We start from the raw sequence: 20,072 nt of genomic DNA, 5'->3' as shown, positions 1-20,072 counted from the left end.
CTTGTTTATTTACAAGATTCCTATGCATAGGAAGCATGTTAGACTTAAATGTGTTTTGAATTTTCCTCTTGATGCTCTCTTTTGCTTCAAATATTATTTCTTGCGAGTGCATCATTAAAACTGCTGAGCCCATCTTAATGGCTATAAAGAAAAGAACTTCTTGGGAGATAACCCATGTGTTATTTTTCTACAGTACTTTGTTTCATATTTGTGTCTTGGAAGTTGTTTACTACTGTAGCAACCTCTCCTTATCTTAGTTTTGTGTTTTGTTGTGCCAAGTAAAGTCTTTGATAGTAAAGTCAATACTAGATTTGGATTACTGCGCAGAAACTGTTTTCTTGCTGTCACGAATCTGGGCCTAATTCTCTGTAGGTAACTCAGAAATTATGCCAATTTACGTGAGTGATCCTCAGATATGTACGCAACTTTCATTCAATTTGAGCATTTTCATCTGAGCAAGTCTGGTGCCATTTTAAAATTCGTCTTTACGGACTGTTCTGTTTTGACAGATTCTGCCTTTTATTTCGCATTGCCTCTTTTGCTGTGTTGGATGGATTTCTTTGTTCCATTACCTTCCAGTAGCTTTGGGCAATGTCCAGAAGTGTTAAGAATGATTGTGTCACCTCTGAACATGTGAGGTTTTGATTATGCACTAACCCTCTAATGAGTTTGTTTCGAGTTTGGTGTGGAGGAAGTTTTCAAGGGTCAAGAGAGGAGGATGATACAATATGATCAAGAAGAGTGAAAAGTCTAAGCTTGGGGATGCCCCGGTGGTTCATCCCTGCATATTTCAAGAAGACTCAAGCATATAAGCTTGGGGATGCCCAAGGCATCCCCTTCTTCATCGACAAATTATCAGGTTCCTTCTCTTGAAACTATATTTTTATTCGGTCACATCTTATGTACTTTACTTGGAGCGTCTGTTTGTTTGTTTCTATTTTTGTTTTGTTTGAATAAAATGGATCCTAGCATTCACTGTATGGGAGAGAGACACGCTCCGCTATAGCATATGGACAAGTATGTCCTTAGGCTCTACTCATAGTATTCATGGCGAAGTTTCTTCTTCGTTAAATTGTTATATGGTTGGAATTGGAAAATGATACATGTAGTAATTGCTATAATGTCTTGGGTAAATGTGATACTTGGCAATTGTTGTGCTCATGTTTAAGCTCTTGCATCATATGCTTTGCACCTATTAATGAAGAAATACATAGAGCATGCTAAAATTTGGTTTGCATATTTGGTCTCTCTAAAGTCTAGATAATTTCTAGTATTGAGTTTGAACAACAAGGAAGACGGTGTAGAGTCTTATAATGTTTACAATATGTCTTTTATGTGAGTTTTGCTGCACCGCTTCATCCTTGTGTTTGTTTCAAATAGCCTTGCTAGCCTAAACCTTGTATCGAGAGGGAATACTTCTCATGTATCCAAAATACTTGAGCTAACCACTATGCCATTTTGTGTCCACCATACCTACCTACTACATGGTATTTCCCGCCATTCCAAAGTAAATTGCTTGAGTGCTACCTTTAAATTTCCATTCTTCACCTTTACAATATATAGCTCATGGGACAAATAGCTTAAAAACTATTGTGGTATTGAATATGTACTTATGCACTTTATCTCTTATTAAGTTGCTTGTTGTGCGATAACCATGTTTCTGGGGACGCCATCAACTACTCTTTGTTGAATATCATGTGAGTTGCTATGCATGTCCGTCTTGTCTGAAGTAAGAGAGATCTACCACCTTAATGGTTGGAGCATGCATATTGTTAGAGAAGAACATTGGGCCTCTAACTAAAGCCATGATTCATGGTGGAAGTTTCAGTTTTGGACATATATCCTTAATCTCATATGAGAACACTAATTGTTGCCACATGCTTATGCATTAAAGAGGAGTCCATTATCTGTTGTCCATGTTGTCCCGGTATGGATGTCTAAGTTGAGAATAATCAAAAGCGAGAAATCCAAAATGCGAGCTTTCTCCTTAGACCTTTGTACAGGCGGCATGGAGGTACCCCATTGTGACACTTGGTTAAAACATGTGTATTGCGATGATCCAGTAGTCCAAGCTAATTAGGACAAGGTGCGGGCACTATTAGTATACTATGCATGAGGCTTGCAACTTGTAAGATATAATTTACATGATACATATGCTTTATTACTACCGTTGACAAAATTGTTTCTTGTTTTCAAAACCAAAGCTCTAGCACAAATATAGCAATCGATGCTTTCCTCTTTGAAGGACCATTCTTTTACTTTTATGTTGAGTCAGTTTACCTATCTCTCTCCACCTTAAGAAGCAAACACATGTGTGAACTGTGCATTGATTCTTACATACTTGCTTATTGCACTTGTTATATTGCTTTGCATTGACAATATCCATGAGATACACATGTTATAAGTTGAAAGCAACCGCTGAAACTTCATCTTCCTTTGTGTTGCTTCAATACCTTTACTTTGAATTATTGCTTTATGAGTTAACTCTTATGTAAGACTTATTGATGCTTGTCTTTAAGTACTATTCATGAAAAGTCTTTGCTTTATGATTCATTTGTTTACTCATGTCATTACCATTGTCTTGGATTGCTGCATTCATTACATGTGTTTACAATAGTATGATCAAGGTTATGATGGCATGTCACTCCAGAAATTATCTTTGTTATCGTTTACCTGCTCGGGACGAGCAGAAACTAAGCTTGGGGATGCTGATACATCTCCGACGTATCGATAATTTCTTATGTTCCATGCCACATTATTGATGATATCTACATGTTATATGCACATTTTATGTCATATTTATGTGTTTTCTGGAACTAACCTATTGACGAGATGCCGAAAGGCCAGTTGCTGTTTTCTGCTGTTTTTGGTTTCAGAAATCCTAGTAACGAAATATTCTCGGAATCGGACGAAATCAACGCCCAGCATCCTATTTTTCCACGAAGCTTCCAGAACACCCGGGAAGGACCAGAGGGGGGCCACAGGCCACCCAGACCATAGGCCGGCGCGGCCCAGGCCCTGGCCGCGCCGCCCTATAGTGTCGACGCCCCTTCGACCTTCTGACGCCGCCTCTTCGCCTATAAGAAGCCCCTCGACCTAAAACCTCGAGACGGAAAAGCCACGGTACGAGAAACCTTCCAGAGCCGCCGCCATCGCGAAGCCAAGATCTGGGGGACAGGAGTCTCTGTTCCGGCACGCCGCCGGGACGGGGAAGTGCCCCCGGAAGGCTCCTCCATCGACACCACCGCCATCTCCATCAACGCTGCTGTCTCCCATGAGGAGGGAGTAGTTCTCCATCGAGGCTCGGGGCTGTACCGGTAGCTATGTGGTTCATCTCTCTCCTTATGTACTTCAATACAATAATCTCATGAGCTGCCTTACATGATTTAGATTCATATGATGATGCTTGTAATCTAGATGTCGTTATGCTAGTCAAGTGAATTTTACTTATGTGATCTCCGGAGACTCCTTGTCCCACGTGTGTAAAGGTGACAGTGTGTGCACCGTGTGGGTCTCTTAGGCTATATTTCACAGAATACTTATTCACTGTTATGAATGGCATAGTGAAGTGCTTATTTATATCTCTTTATGATTGCAATGTGTTTTGTATCACAATTTATCTATGTGCTACTCTAGTGATGTTATTAAAGTAGTTTATTCCTCCTGCACGGTGTAATGGTGACAGTGTGTGCATCCGTGTTAGTACTTGGCGTAGGCTATGATTATGATCTCTTGTAGATTATGAAGTTAACTATTGCTATGATGGTATTTATGTGATCTATGCCTCCTTTCGTAGCATGAAGGTGACAGTGTGCATGCTACGTTAGTACTTGGTTTAGTTGTGTTGATCTGTCGTGCACTCTAAGGTTATTTAAATATGAACATTGAATTGTGGAGCTTGTTAACTCCGGCATTGAGGGTTCGTGTAATCCTACGCAATGGTGTTCATCATCCAACAAGAGTGTAGAGTATGCATTTATCTATTCTGTTATGTGATCAATGTTGAGAGTGTCCACTAGTGAAAGTCTGATCCCTAGGCCTTGTTCCTAAATACTGCTATCGCTGCTTGTTTACTGTTTTACTGCGTTACTACTGCTTGTTTACTGTCCTGGGCAAAGCACTTTTCTGGTGCCGTTGCTACTACTTATTTATACCACCTGTATTTCACTATCTCTTCGCCGAACTAGTGCACCTATTAGGTGTGTTGGGGACACAAGAGACTTCTTGCTTTGTGGTTGCAGGGTTGCATGAGAGGGATATCTTTGACCTCTTCCTCCCTGAGTTCGATAAACCTTGGGTGATCCACTTAAGGGAAACTTGCTGCTGTTCTACAAACCTCTGCTCTTGGAGGCCCAACATTGTCTACAGGAAAAGGAGGGGGCGTAGACATCAAGCTATTTTCTGGCGCCGTTGCCGGGGAGGAAAGGTAAAAGGTACTCACACTCCGGATCTCGGCTACTAAGCTATTTTCCGGCGCCGTAAGTACTCGAAGCTATTTCCTTTAGATCCTGCAATTGCATCTTTTTGTTTCTTGTTTACACTAGTAAGGCATAATGGAAAACAACAAAAATATGAGAGATCTTTATGAACTTTATCTTGAATTAGGACATGATGTGTTTGAAGAGAGAATTAAAAAACCCATGGAACTTTATATGCAAGCTAATGGGAATGTTATTAATATGAATGCTTTGAACACTATTGTTGCTAATGCTATGGAAAAACACCTCTCTATGTGCTGAAATTTTTGAAGCTACACTTGTTTTATCTTCCTATGCTTGTTACTTTGCTCTTCATGAACTTGTTTATTTACAAGATTCCTATGCATAGGAAGCATGTTAGACTTAAATGTGTTTTGAATTTGCCTCTTGATGCTCTCTTTTGCTTCAAATATTATTTCTTGCGAGTGCATCATTAAAACTGCTGAGCCCATCTTAATGGCTATAAAGAAAAGAACTTCTTGGGAGATAACCCATGTGTTATTTTGCTACAGTACTTTGTTTTATATTTGTGTCTTGGAAGTTGTTTACTACTGTAGCAACCTCTCCTTATCTTAGTTTTGTGTTTTGTTGTGCCAAGTAAAGTCTTTGATAGTAAAGTCAATACTAGATTTGGATTACTGCGCAGAAACTGTTTTCTTGCTGTTACGAATCTGGGCCTAATTCTCTGTAGGTAACTCAGAAAATTATGCCAATTTACGTGAGTGATCCTCAGATATGTACGCAACTTTCATTCAATTTGAGCATTTTCATCTGAGCAAGTCTGGTGCCATTTTAAAATTCGTCTTTACGGACTGTTCTGTTTTGACAGATTCTGCCTTTTATTTCGCATTGCCTCTTTTGCTGTGTTGGATGGATTTCTTTGTTCCATTACCTTCCAGTAGCTTTGGGCAATGTCCAGAAGTGTTAAGAATGATTGTGTCACCTCTGAACATGTGAGTTTTTGATTATGCACTAACCCTCTAATGAGTTTGTTTCGAGTTTGGTGTGGAGGAAGTTTTCAAGGGTCAAGAGAGGAAGATGATACAATATGATCAAGAAGAGTGAAAAGTCTAAGCTTGGGGATGCCCCGGTGGTTCATCCCTGCATATTTCAATAAGACTCAAGCATATAAGCTTGGGGATGCCCAAGGCATCCCCTTCTTCATCGACAAATTATCAGGTTCCTTCTCTTGAAACTATATTTTTATTCGGTCACATCTTATGTACTTTACTTGGAGCGTCTGTTTGTTTGTTTCTATTTTTGTTTTGTTTGAATAAAATGGATCCTAGCATTCACTGTATGGGAGAGAGACACGCTCCGCTGTAGCATATGGACAAGTATGTCCTTAGGCTCTACTCATAGTATTCATGGCGAAGTTTCTTCTTCGTTAAATTGTTATATGGTTGGAATTGGAAAATGATACATGTAGTAATTGCTATAATGTCTTGGGTAAATGTGATACTTGGCAATTGTTGTGCTCATGTTTAAGCTCTTGCATCATATGCTTTGCACCTATTAATGAAGAAATACATAGAGCATGCTAAAATTTGGTTTGCATATTTGGTCTCTCTAAAGTCTAGATAATTTCTAGTATTGAGTTTGAACAACAAGGAAGATGGTGTAGAGTCTTATAATGTTTACAATATGTCTTTTATGTGAGTTTTGCTGCACCGCTTCATCCTTGTGTTTGTTTCAAATAGCCTTGCTAGCCTAAACCTTGTATCGAGAGGGAATACTTCTCATGCATCCAAAATACTTGAGCTAACCACTATGCCATTTGTGTCCACCATACCTACCTACTACATGGTATTTCCCGCCATTCCAAAGTAAATTGCTTGAGTGCTACCTTTAAATTTCCATTCTTCACCTTTACAATATATAGCTCATGGGACAAATAGCTTAAAAACTATTGTGGTATTGAATATGTACTTATGCACTTTATCTCTTATTAAGTTGCTTGTTGTGCGATAACCATATTTCTGGGGACGCCATCAACTACTCTTTGGTGAATATCATGTGAGTTGCTATGCATGTCCGTCTTGTCTGAAGTAAGAGAGATCTACCACCTTAATGGTTGGAGCATGCATATTGTTGGAGAAGAACATTGGACCGCTAACTAAAGCCATGATTCATGGTGGAAGTTTCAGTTTTGGACATATATCCTTAATCTCATATGAGAACACTAATTGTTGCCACATGCTTATGCATTAAAGAGGAGTCCATTATCTGTTGTCCATGTTGTCCCGGTATGGATGTCTAAGTTGAGAATAATCAAAAGCGAGAAATCCAAAATGCGAGCTTTCTCCTTAGACCTTTGTACAGGCGGCATGGAGGTACCCCATTGTGACACTTGGTTAAAACATGTGTATTGCGATGATCCGGTAGTCCAAGCTAATTAGGACAAGGTGCGGGCACTATTAGTATACTATGCATGAGGCTTGCAACTTGTAAGATATAATTTACATGATACATATGCTTTATTACTACCGTTGACAAAATTGTTTCTTGTTTTCAAAACCAAAGCTCTAGCACAAATATAGCAATCGATGCTTTCCTCTTTGAAGGACCATTCTTTTACTTTTATGTTGAGTCAGTTTACCTATCTCTCTCCACCTTAAGAAGCAAACACATGTGTGAACTGTGCATTGATTCTTACATACTTGCTTATTGCACTTGTTATATTGCTTTGCATTGACAATATCCATGAGATACACATGTTATAAGTTGAAAGCAACCGCTGAAACTTCATCTTCCTTTGTGTTGCTTCAATACCTTTACTTTGAATTATTGCTTTATGAGTTAACTCTTATGTAAGACTTATTGATGCTTGTCTTTAAGTACTATTCATGAAAAGTCTTTGCTTTATGATTCATTTGTTTACTCATGTCATTACCATTGTCTTGGATTGCTGCATTCATTACATGTGTTTACAATAGTATGATCAAGGTTATGATGGCATGTCACTCCAGAAATTATCTTTGTTATCGTTTACCTGCTCGGGACGAGCAGAAACTAAGCTTGGGGATGCTGATACGTCTCCGACGTATCTATAATTTCTTATGTTCCATGCCACATTATTGATGATATCTACATGTTATATGCACATTTTATGTCATATTTATGTGTTTTCTGGAACTAACCTATTGACGAGATGCCGAAAGGCCGATTCTTTGTTTTCGCTGTTTTTGGTTTCAGAAATCCTAGTAACGAAATATTCTCGGAATCGGACGAAATCAACGCCCAAAGATCCTATTTTTCCACGAAGCTTCCAGAACACCCGGGAAGGACCAGAGGGGGGCCACAGGCCACCCAGACCATAGGCCGGCGCGGCCCAGGCCCTGGCCGCGCCGCCCTATAGTGTCGGCGCCCCTTCGACCTTCTGACGCCGCCTCTTCGCCTATAAGAAGCCCCTCGACCTAAAACCTCGAGACGGAAAAGCCACGGTACGAGAAACCTTCCAGAGCCGCCGCCATCGCGAAGCCAAGATCTGGGGGACAGGAGTCTCTGTTCCGGCACGCCGCCGGGACGGGGAAGTGCCCCTGGAAGGCTCCTCCATCGACACCACCGCCATCTCCATCAACGCTGCTGTCTCCCATGAGGAGGGAGTAGTTCTCCATCGAGGCTCGGGGCTGTACCGGTAGCTATGTGGTTCATCTCTCTCCTTATGTACTTCAATACAATAATCTCATGAGCTGCCTTACATGATTGAGATTCATATGATGATGCTTGTAATCTAGATGTCGTTATGCTAGTCAAGTGAATTTTACTTATGTGATCTCCAGAGACTCCTTGTCCCACGTGTGTAAAGGTGACAGTGTGTGCACCGTGTGGGTCTCTTAGGCTATATTTCACAGAATACTTATTCACTGTTATGAATGGCATAGTGAAGTGCTTATTTATATCTCTTTATGATTGCAATGTGTTTTGTATCACAATTTATCTATGTGCTACTCTAGTGATGTTATTAAAGTAGTTTATTCCTCCTGCACGGTGTAATGGTGACAGTGTGTGCATCCGTGTTAGTACTTGGCGTAGGCTATGATTATGATCTCTTGTAGATTATGAAGTTAACTATTGCTATGATGGTATTGATGTGATCTATGCCTCCTTTCGTAGCGTGAAGGTGACAGTGTGCATGCTACGTTAGTACTTGGTTTAGTTGTGTTGATCTGTCGTGCACTCTAAGGTTATTTAAATATGAACATTGAATTGTGGAGCTTGTTAACTCCGGCATTGAGGGTTCGTGTAATCCTACGCAATGGTGTTCATCATCCAACAAGAGTGTAGAGTATGCATTTATCTATTCTGTTATGTGATCAATGTTGAGAGTGTCCACTAGTGAAAGTCTGATCCCTAGGCCTTGTTCCTAAATACTGCTATCGCTGCTTGTTTACTGTTTTACTGCGTTACTACTGCTTGTTTACTGTCCTGGGCAAAGCACTTTTCTGGTGCCGTTGCTACTACTTATTTATACCACATGTATTTCACTATCTCTTCGCCGAACTAGTGCACCTATTAGGTGTGTTGGGGACACAAGAGACTTCTTGCTTTGTGGTTGCAGGGTTGCATGAGAGGGATATCTTTGACCTCTTCCTCCCTGAGTTCGATAAACCTTGGGTGATCCACTTAAGGGAAACTTGCTGCTGTTCTACAAACCTCTGCTCTTGGAGGCCCAACATTGTCTACAGGAAAAGGAGGGGGCGTAGACATCACCAGCCTCGGTAGCTTCTGAGTGATATTGAACATGAAACTGCTCTTGCAGTTGCTTCCACGTTCGGACTGAATCTGGTGGCAACGAGGTGTACCACCCAAAAGCTGGTCCTGTGAGAGATTGTGCAAAAAACCTTACACGTAACGGGTCTGATGCTGAAATCATGCCCAACTGTGCCAAATATCGGCTCACATGCTCAATTGAGCTAGCCCCTTCTGATCCATTGAATTTTGAGAACTCAGGGAGCCGATACTTGGGTGGAAGTGGAATCAAATCATATTCATTGGGGGTACGGCTTGGAATAGCCGACTGTTCTCCTCTTTGGCAGGATGCTGAATTGGTCTCTCAAGATTGTACTGATTTGTTCCACGGTATGAGCTGCAGGGGCTGAGCTTTCATGACTCGTTCCGGTGGCATATTTAGCTAGCCACGCCTGTTTATCGGCATCTGCTCCAGAAATCCCTCCTGCTGCAATCTGGTTCGTGCGCGCCAAGTTATTGCAGTCCAGCACGTATGTGCACACGTATCCATGTGGGATTTCTTTAGGCGGCTCATACAGGAATTGGCAATCGCCAGGATCGCCTCCAACCTTGTAGACGACGTATGCCGGTGAACCCTGTGGCTCTGGAGCTGCAAGCGTGAATGGCAGCTGCGGTCTGGTGTGGAATGGTATTTCTCCCTGGTGAGTTCCTAGGGCAGGCCCTGACGGAGAGTACTGATGCTTCATGATTTCCTGAACCACGCGGACCGCAATACGCTCCAAAGTGTTCACCAGGCTCTCAGAATGACGGTGTAGAGAATGAGCCACCATGTAATTAACTTCCTGGCGCAGAGCCCTGGTGCGCTCCTCTGAAGGGAGAGATAGATCTACTTCATCGAGAACGCCTTCGGGTGAGAATCCTTTGAACCTAATGCCATGTTTACGGGTTCTCTCGAAAGAGCCGATGAGATCGGCTTCGAAGACAGCTTTAATCTCATCATATTTCTTCTTGTGATCCTCATGCAGATCTTCGTACTTGATTGGCTCGTCCGACATCTCAGCTGCAGATGTTGACGTAGTTGCTGTAGAATGTCCCACCGGGCGTGCCAGAATGTGTTGCCGGCCAAAACCCACCGGCGAGCAGCGACGGGCAACACGGAGAGCCGGGAGGCTCCCAGAACTGCTGGTGGGTCCTGGTCCCTCGGGCGACGGCCCGCAATGCTCCAGCACGCGTCCTTGCGGTTGCGAGGGCGTGCCACCTGACCTATACCTGATCAGGAAGGTGATGGATTGCTTCGATTAATTTCCTGCATGGCAGACACGTAAACATTAAATCCGAGCCTCGATCGGCTCTCAGGTTACCCTGTGGATCAGCTTAAAGAGCCGATTCATCCATGGTTCGTATTGGATCTACGATAACATGGGGTTCCTGCTTGATCAATACCAAGGACAGTCTAGGGTTTTCACCGCATAATTGAAACATCCTACACGTAGTTGAGCCTGGCAGATACGAAAGATAACAGAAAACTAATGCAAGAAGAGGCCTAAAAACCAACACAAAGTCGATTCCCGGAACAACCCTTCTTGGATCGGCAAGCTATACCTTACGCACTACTAGATCGTTCAACCCGTTTGCAAGGCCTGACTATGCGGATATCAAACTAATCCTTGAAGAACAAGGAACAACTATAACAGATCGGATCGACTAAATAAAGTCCAAGCAAGGTGCTGCCCTTACACCCAAGATAGGTGCAAAGGCAGCTAGATATTCAGGGGCAGCATAACTAAGCAAACAATATCAGAACAGTATCGATGCTAGCCCAAAAACACCTATGATAACAGTGTTACTCGCCATCAACAAGGCTTTAGTACGAGCAACACAAGATAACGAATAAACTGATACTGCCTAGATCGCAAGATGCGATCTAGGCAGCATGATGCTTACCCGGAAGAAACCCTCGAAACAAGGGGTGGCGATGCGCCTAGATTGTGTTTGTTGTGAACGTGATCGTCCTCCTTTCTCAATAACCCTAGGTACATATTTATAGTCCGTGGACTTTCTATCTTTGGAATAAACCTAATTGTGTATGAACCAAACTCTATCTCTTAATTCTAAACTAAAATGCGATCTACCATAATGTACAGATACACGGGCAATCTAGCCCAAACTTTCGCACGAGGACGCTTCATAAACACTTCATGTGCATATCTTCCAAGCCCATCTCAATCACGGCCCATCTTCTGATTTGGCTAAAATCTGGTGATAACACGACAGAGGGAAAGTCTCCCCGGACGCGGGCGGCATACAACTTCTTCAAAGGCCAGATCCTCGATGACATCGAAGCCAAAATGGCGAACGCGGCGGTCGACGCGGCGACCCAGGCAGCGGCAGCAACCCCAACCCCAGAGCAAGAGCCGGCAGACGCGTCTACCGCAGCTTCTGCTGCTACAACTGCATCGGCCTCTGCCTCACCGGGTAGATCGCGACGAGTTCATCGTGATCGACGGGCCTACGTCGACTCAGGATGCGTTGGCGTCGCCCAACCCCTTCTTCTAATTTAGCATGCACCAGCGGTCTGTAATATGATCATGCGCCCAATACTTTGATCGCCGCTACTCTGATTATGATGATTTGGCGGGAACGATCTCTTTTGAATGCAAACTATTTAAATTTCTGATTGGGGGAGGCGTTTGGGGAAGCGGCTAGGGAGCGACGTTCCTGCTTGTGACGGTAAAGCACACGTCCGTTGGGAATCCCAAGAGGAAGGTATGATGAGTACATCAGCGAGTTTTCCTCAGTAAGAAACCAAGGTTATCGAACCAGTAGGAGATGAAGATCACGTGAAGGTTGTTGGTGAAGGAGTGTAGTGCGGCGCAACACCAACGATTCCGGTGCCAACGTGGAACCTGCACAACACAATCAAAATACTTTGCCCCGACTTAACAGTGAGGTTATCAATCTCACCGGCTTGCTGAAAACAAAGGATTAAACGTATGGTGTGGAAAATGATGTTTGTTTGCAGAAAACAAAAGAGAACAATGATTGCAGTAGATTGTATTTCAGATGTAAAAGAATGGACTGGGGTCCACAGTTCACTAGTGGCGTCTCTCCAATAAGATAAATAACATGTTGGGTAAACAAATTACAGTTGGGCAATTGAAAATAGAGAGGGCATAACAATGCATATACATATCATGATGACTACTATGAGATTTACTTAGGGCATTACGACAGACAATTACAAACAACAGACAATTGCATTAAGTACTGTGCGTAATGTAAACAATATAAATATCCTTAGACAAAGCATTGATGTTTTATCCCTAGTGGCAATAGCACATCCACAACCTTAGGGGTTGTTGTCGCTCCCCCAGATTCAATGGAGACATGAACCCACTATCTAGCATAAATACTCCCTCTTGGAGTCACAAGTATCAACTTGGCCAGAGCCTCTACTAGCAACGGAGAGCATGCAAGATCATAAATAACACATATATGATAGATCAATAATCAACTTGATATAGTATTCCATATTCATCGGATCCCAACAAATACAACATGTAGCATTACAAATAGATGATCTTGATCATGATAGGTAGCTCACAAGATCTAAACATGATGACACAAGAGAAGAAGACAACCATCTAGCTACTGCTATGGACCCATAGTTCAAGGATGAACTACTCACGCATCAGTTCGGAGGCGGGCATGGTGATGTAGAGCCCTGCGGTGATGATTCCCCTCTCCGGCAGGGTGCCGGAGGAGATGTCCTGAACCCCCGAGTTAGGGTTGACGGCGGCGGCGTCTCTGGAACTGTTCTGCTATTTTGGCTCTCCGTGGAAAATAGGGCCGTGGGCTTTTGTTTCGTCCAATTCCGAGAATATTCGTAAACTAACTTTTCTGAAATAAAAAATAGCATAAAACAGGAACTGACACTGTGGCATCTTGTTAATAGGTTAGTCCCAGAAAATGCATAAAAACATTATAAAGTGTGAATAAAATATGTAGGTATTGTCATAAAACTAGCATGGAACATAAAAAATTATAGATACGTTGGAGACGTATCAGTTCCCCAAACGCGACACGAACAAAACACGTCCCCCAAACGCTCAATCCGGCGCGGTTTGGGGGACGGTTTGGGGACGCGACTGAAGATGCTCTAAGCCAGGTAGGTCAAGCGTCCAAAACGTATCTCATGCGCGTGGCACCGGTGTAGGGGTAGGTCGTACTCTGATCTCGTCTAGCTAACTCCTTGTCGGGCCGATTGATCCGGCCGACCGATCCACTGATCAGGGGTAGGTAGGTGCACAGTCGATGCCCAACGCGCCTGATGGGTCAAATACTTGAGCCGCAAGCCTGCAATCTTCTTGCAGCCTTAAGTTCATCAGTAGATTTTCCGCGCATAGGCAAAGAATTTGATTGTACCGCCTATTAGTTTAATCTATGCAATTGCCAAGATCATTTCCAAGATGTTTGCTCTAAGATTTGGACAGCTCGTGAATGATCTAGTCTCCAACGCCCAAAGTTTACTTATAAAGAAAAGAAACATATATGACAACTTCATGTGTTATGTTGCACAAGAGCGAAACTCGGCCCCCTCTCTTCAATCTAGATATCCGCCAAGCTTTTGACTTCGTCCGATGAGAACATATTTTGATCTACTCCAAAAGAGGGGGTTCTCAATAAATTTGGCAACTCGATTGTGACTCTCCTCACAACGTCAAAATCGAGGGTCCTCCTTAATGGGGTCACAGAGAACCTGATTTTTCATGGTCGTTAGTTGCGCCAAGGGGGCCCCTCTCGCTGCTCCTATTGCGATTGACCTGATATCTCAAATTTTGATTGTGCAACAAGGCATGGAATACTTCACAAGCTTCATGGTCGTGCTACTGTTCTCTTTATGCGGATGATGCAGCGATTTTTGTGGCTCCTTTCAATGAAGACATTCGAAATTTGGCAAACATTCTTAGAAACTTTGGGGAATTGGCCAGCATCTCTACCAACTGCCTAAAGAGTAGCATTATCCCTATTACATGTGGTGACTTGAACCTCGATGACAACCTTGAGGGCATCTCGGCTAAGCTTGCTACATTCCCCTTGCGGTACCTTGGGATTCCTCTTTTGGTTTGGTGTTTGAAAAGAGTCGACTTACAACTTCTTGAAGTTGAATGCGCCGGCATGTTACCTACTTGGATTGGGAAATTCGCCACTATGGACCATCAATAATATCGAGCGGGCCTTCCTTTGATCCACCAAGAATACCACCATGGGCGTCACATGCAAAGTGAATTGGGAAACAGTGTATCAACCTAAGAAGCTCGGTGGGCTTGGGGTGCTCCACATGGGAGAATTCGCGACAACCCTCGGCCTACATTGGCCATGGCTTTAATTGAAAGACCCTAACAAGATTTGGTTTTGCACCAAGGAGGACATGCCAATCTTTTATGCCACGACCACTATCACCCTTGGCAACCATAGTGCATGACATGGGCACCTCCCAAAGTTAACTTTTTTGCGTTGCTTCAAACCAAATGGATTTTGAACGGCGAACCATTTGGTGAAGCGTGGTTGGCCTAATTGTGGATTTTTTCATCTATGTAAGCAATGCACGGAATCCATTGACCACCTTTTCGTCCATTGTTGCTTCACCGTTTGTCTATGGGGCTTCATCAAAGATTGGATGCGAATCCCCGAGCTCGACCCTCGGCAATGGACATGTTTCACTATCATTGAGTGGTGGAACATGATGGCGGTCGGGTCCACCCCTAATCGCAAGGCCATGGCTTCTATCATCTTGCTTATCTCTTGGCAGGTGTGGAACGAGCGTAATGATAGGCTCTTCGGCAATAAGCAAGCCCCCTTGCATGTAGTCTTCGACACGATAAAAAAAATTAGGCGTGGTTATGGGTTTTAGTGGGTGCAAAATGTTTGGCTGAAATGATTGTGAGAGTGATTCTTGTAAAAATATAAGCATTTTCCTTTATGCAAAACTTCTTGTTAATCAATAGAATGAGGCAAAATTTTTGCCCCGTTTAAAAAAAACTACTTCACGATGTGGTGTTGTGCCATGCTAGTGGAGCTAGATCACCGTTCAAGATTCAGAGAAGCAAACTATCAGTGGCAAGGGGACAAAGTGTTTGCTTAAGGTGGACATGTCAGCTCAGCTCAAGTTTATATATACAAGTGCGTGCAGTTCTGGTACGGAATCGGCTGCTTTTTAATTTCCCCACTTGAAGAGAGCCGGCCGGCATGCATATATGCCAAGACATGATTAGACGAAGAAAATTCAGTTTGTGAGCCTCACCTTGTTAGCATTTCTATTCGGCGTACATAATAGGAGCACATGGCATGTGCGGTGGCGTGACTTTTTTGCAGCTTGACGCATGACTATACCATGATTTGCATTATCTCCATTCCTCAATTATATATGCATCTTTTCAGAATGGTTGCCTGAGAAACCCAAATTCCAGTCCCGGTATAAGGGGAAGCTACAAGGATGGGGTATACTGGAGTGTCAACTTCTCCTGACCCGTGCGCTTTATCAGCTGGTCACCATGCAATGTGCACAATACCATAACTAACTTCTCTGGATAAAGGATTTTAAACTTCAGATCTAGTGCAGCAAGAAAAAAAAAACCATAGACCCAAAATATATTGAGTATAGCTGGTTAAAGTTAAAACATCATGAAGTTTGATCAACCATGTAGAAAAATGCATCAACATTCGCAATACCAAATGCATGTAATATGGAATTATGTTTCATGATGTGTCTAACAATATCGAGTTTAAATTATAGATGTTAATATTCTTTCTATAAATTTGGTTGAATTCTATAGAATTTGACTTTGACCAAAACTAATAGTCAATGTAATTTAGGAAAGAGGACTTCTTTTCATATAAACCTTGGCATCTGCCTTTTCAAGTGCCTTTTTTTTAATAAACCTTGGCATTTGGCTTTTCAAGTACCTAGCATTACATGGAGGAATAAGAACTATTTTTTATGAAAATCCCTTGCTGAAAATGTCTAAAAACAAATAGTTAGGCACCACAGGTAAGGCAAACATTGGCATATTAATTGGTCCAACTGAACCCAAGCAAAAGAAACAACACATGCACACACAAGCACAAACACTAAAATTGAATCGAGCGACCCACATCACCCTTAGGCCATCAAAAGGCCACCGCACATGGATATATTGTGTCTGCCGCTGTGTGACCTGCCAGGGAGACCCAATGATTTACCCCAAACGGACCGCGCCTCACGGATATGTCTGTTTTTTGAGAAAATTTGGGGTGGGTTTGCGTTCCACCGGGATGATAAAGCGCACGAGGTGGGTTTATAGTACACGTCGGGCTAGTACATGTCCGCCCGGGCCCGCTAGCTAGCCACACTTCTCCGTCCACACTCTCTTCTAGCGGCAACCTGCGCCCGTTCCCTAGTTTCATCTAGGAAGACCCACGGTTCCCGCCGCCTTGCCCGAGACCATTACAGATGCCATGATTGTTGCCGAGGTCACAACTCCCGCTATTATGGCGACATATGTTGCCGCCGCCGGTCGTGGCCACGGCTGCCCTAAAAAGGTCGTCTTTGCCGGTTTGGTTGAGCCAAATCAGGATCACGCGTCGGAGAAGTGAGCGGCGGTGTCGAGGAATCAAGTTGACCGCAAAGTCAACATGAAGAACAATATTGCCGCTGCCACGGTGGCTCAAGAAAGGACCGAAGCCTTGTCATATGCTGCCCAAGTTAAGATGAGCTAACGCCGAGGCCATGGCCGCCCAACAGGATTTTGAGGTCAATGGCTAGATCCTGGCCAACTCCCGGGCTAAGAGCTACGGCTCATCCGCGTACAAGCCATGCGCTCGCCAGTCCATGTGTCGGCTTCGTCCTGATTGCCTTGGGACACGTGCGAATGACTCATCACGGAAGCTAGCAAAACGCTTGTTGTCGGACGTCATCCCCGTCTCCTGCAACCTGGTCGACGAAATGCCGGCGCGGCCCGGTTCACCCTTCGACGGATTATTTGCTATTTTTAGCTATTACTTGAATTATTTAAGATTTAAAATGTGGACATGAAAATTTTCTAAAACTGCGAGGCCATAGATCAAATACGGGGTACCGTTGGGGCCGCTGGTACCCGGACATGTGCCTCTTTCCTATGCATAGACCACCCCAAACGAAATTAAACAGAGAGTTTCGTGGTCTAAAATGCGATGGACCATTTAAAGATGGCCTTGTTTTGCTTCAAACACAAGCGCCCTGAGATCGACGAGATGGTAGTTTCGGTTCTCCAGTCGACATCACGCTCCATGCATCTTCCACTGCTGAAGAAAAAGAAAGAAGGAAAGAGCTTTGGCGATATATAAAGGGTAGCCAGAGAACACAAAAGCTGACCCAGAAAGCAGTGAATAGATTCTGGTAGTACTACATGATTCAGCATATGCACATTACGATCTACCGAGTACCAACAACATTTGTGTGTCCGGCTCCGGCCTCATCATCAGTCGCTGATACACTGATGCTGTCAGGTGATCAGGCAGGATATCAGAGATTCAAAACTGTATAATGGCACCGCTGGCCACCGGTGGTTGCTCCGTACGTCCACTCAGTTCCTAGCGAATAGTGTCACCAGGGAGTCTCGTATGGAGCCATGAGATGAAAGTGAATGCGCACGCGAGAGCGAGATGGCTGAACTGGTTCCGTTCCGCCTCCAAGCTTCCTCTGTGCCGATGCATGAAGTGCGGAAACCCGAGGCGCAGGGTGCAGAGTGTTCAGTACCTCGCTCAGAGACAACGCACGGCGAGGTAGGCTCGGCGTCGGTGCGTCCCTTATCGGTCATGTTTAAGCTGGAAAGACGGTACTAGATAAGGTAATCTGAGGGCAGCAGCAACTATTTAAAGTACGGGTTAGTCAGGGTTTAAACTTAAAACCTCCTGACTTTGGTACAACACTGAATTGATACACTAGTTAAGTTTTTCAAAAGTCTAAACTAATGAAAAGATGTCAGGCTATATATATTTTAACACTTGCACCCACTTTTAGGGTGCACAAACGAAAAGACACCATACATGGATAACACCTCCGACGCGAACGAAATGGTGACCTTCCCCGACGCACTGCAGTGCAGCAGTGGTACTTTACCCGTCCTGCACTGTTCCGATGTTGTGCTGAGTCTCGACCTCCTCTGCAGGTCGAACACGGCATCAGTCCACGTTGTACCTGCAGTTCACGAGCCCCCATGCATAGTACGTCCACCGAGATTAGTTTTCTTAACCGATCTCAACTTCTCAAGGGGCACTGTACTTACGTGGAATTTATATTTAATTAAACTCAGGTGCTGATGGCGTCACCGTGATTAGTTACTATTCTCAACAGATCACTGCGTGTTTACCAGGTTGACCATTTTTTTTCGCGGACACGCTACGCAACGTCTCGCCAGAGGCGACGGGCACCGGTTTGGAGGCGCCGACATGCTTCGGTCGACAGTTTGTCGTGGGCAAGCTGCAACGAGGAAGAAGAAGAAAGTTCTTTCGTTCAGAAACAGTGTCGCGATTGATCTCGGCGCTCAGATTTCCAGCCGGACTGTTTCTAATTGATGCTGCTATGCATTTGGCAGATGGCACAGGGCCCCAATTTCCTGGACGTCCGTAATAACGGCCGTAAGTCAAAGTGAGAAAACAATTATTCAGTAATCATTGCCTGAAAGTCAGTGCCTGCACCAAGAATAATGAGCACGCGTGTGTACCAGTACTGAGCTTGACGGTACTGCACTATACTACGTACTGTCAGCTTCATGATCGATCAGCGCAAATGCGCAATTGATCTATTTCACCAAGGTGGCAAGGTAGGTCAGGTGTCCAAGAGGATTCTAGTTGGAAGGTAACCAAGAGGTGCTTAGGGCATCTCCAGCGGCGCGACGCATTTTAGCGTCCGTGCGTGTCCGTTTGCGTCGGCCCTTTTAGTCGAAAATGACCGCGCGTCCGTTTGCGTCGGGGGTGGCTCCAGCGGCACGACGCATTTTTTTAGGACGAATCATTTTTTTGAACTGAAACATAATTTACAAAAACTGAAACATAACTTACATACTTGAAAACATTAAAAAAAAACCCTAAAACGCCTACTGCTGCGCATCGTCGCCGTGCTGCTCCTCGTCGCTGTCGAGCAAGATGATCTCCGGTACGTCCCACGGCCAGTAGCCATCCGGGGGAGCGTACACCGGGCGCGATGGCGGTGCTCGAGGTTGAGGAGGCTGCGGCTGAGGCGGCGGTGGAGGCGCCCAGGGCTGCGGCTGTGGCGGCGGATGAGGAGCCCAGCCATAAGGCCGTGGCGGCGGTGGGGAGGCGCCAGACATAAGGCTGTGGCGGCGGTGGGGGAGGCGCCCAAGGCTGTGGCGGCGGTGGAGGAGGCGCCGCCGAGTCCAGAAGCGCCTGTCGAAGGGCTTCATCGGCGGACAGGCCAGGCGGCATGACAGCGGTGGCGTAGCGGGGCAACGGCGGCTGCACCGGCGCGTCGTACTCGGAGACGAGGAGGCCGAGCTTGGCCATCTCGTCGTCCGTCAAGTTGTCCGGGAACTCGAAGTTCCGGCCCTCCGCCATGGCCTGCTGCCATTCGTGGAAGACGAGGCCGACGTAGTCGTCGCTGTCGTCCTTCACCTCCTCGCTATGGTACGCGAGCGCCTCGATGTAGTCGCTGCCGTCGTAGACGGCGTAGGCTTCGTCGTCGTCGTCCTCGTCCTCGCGGTCGTTGTGCTGCGGCTGCTCACGTCGCGTCGGCGCCTGCTGACGACGAGCCGGCGGTGCAGGGCCGAAGGGATAATCCCTGTCGCCCACGAAGCCAGCCCGTCGTCTGCTGTCCGTCTCCGTGGACAGGTACGTACGCCAACTCTCCGAGTCGATGGCGTACGC

This window comes from Lolium perenne, chromosome 3, assembly GCF_019359855.2.
Source record: "Lolium perenne isolate Kyuss_39 chromosome 3, Kyuss_2.0, whole genome shotgun sequence".
Taxonomy (NCBI): Eukaryota; Viridiplantae; Streptophyta; class Magnoliopsida; order Poales; family Poaceae; genus Lolium; species Lolium perenne.
The sequence above is the reverse complement of the archived record's forward strand: the minus strand, read 5'-3'. Positions refer to the sequence as shown.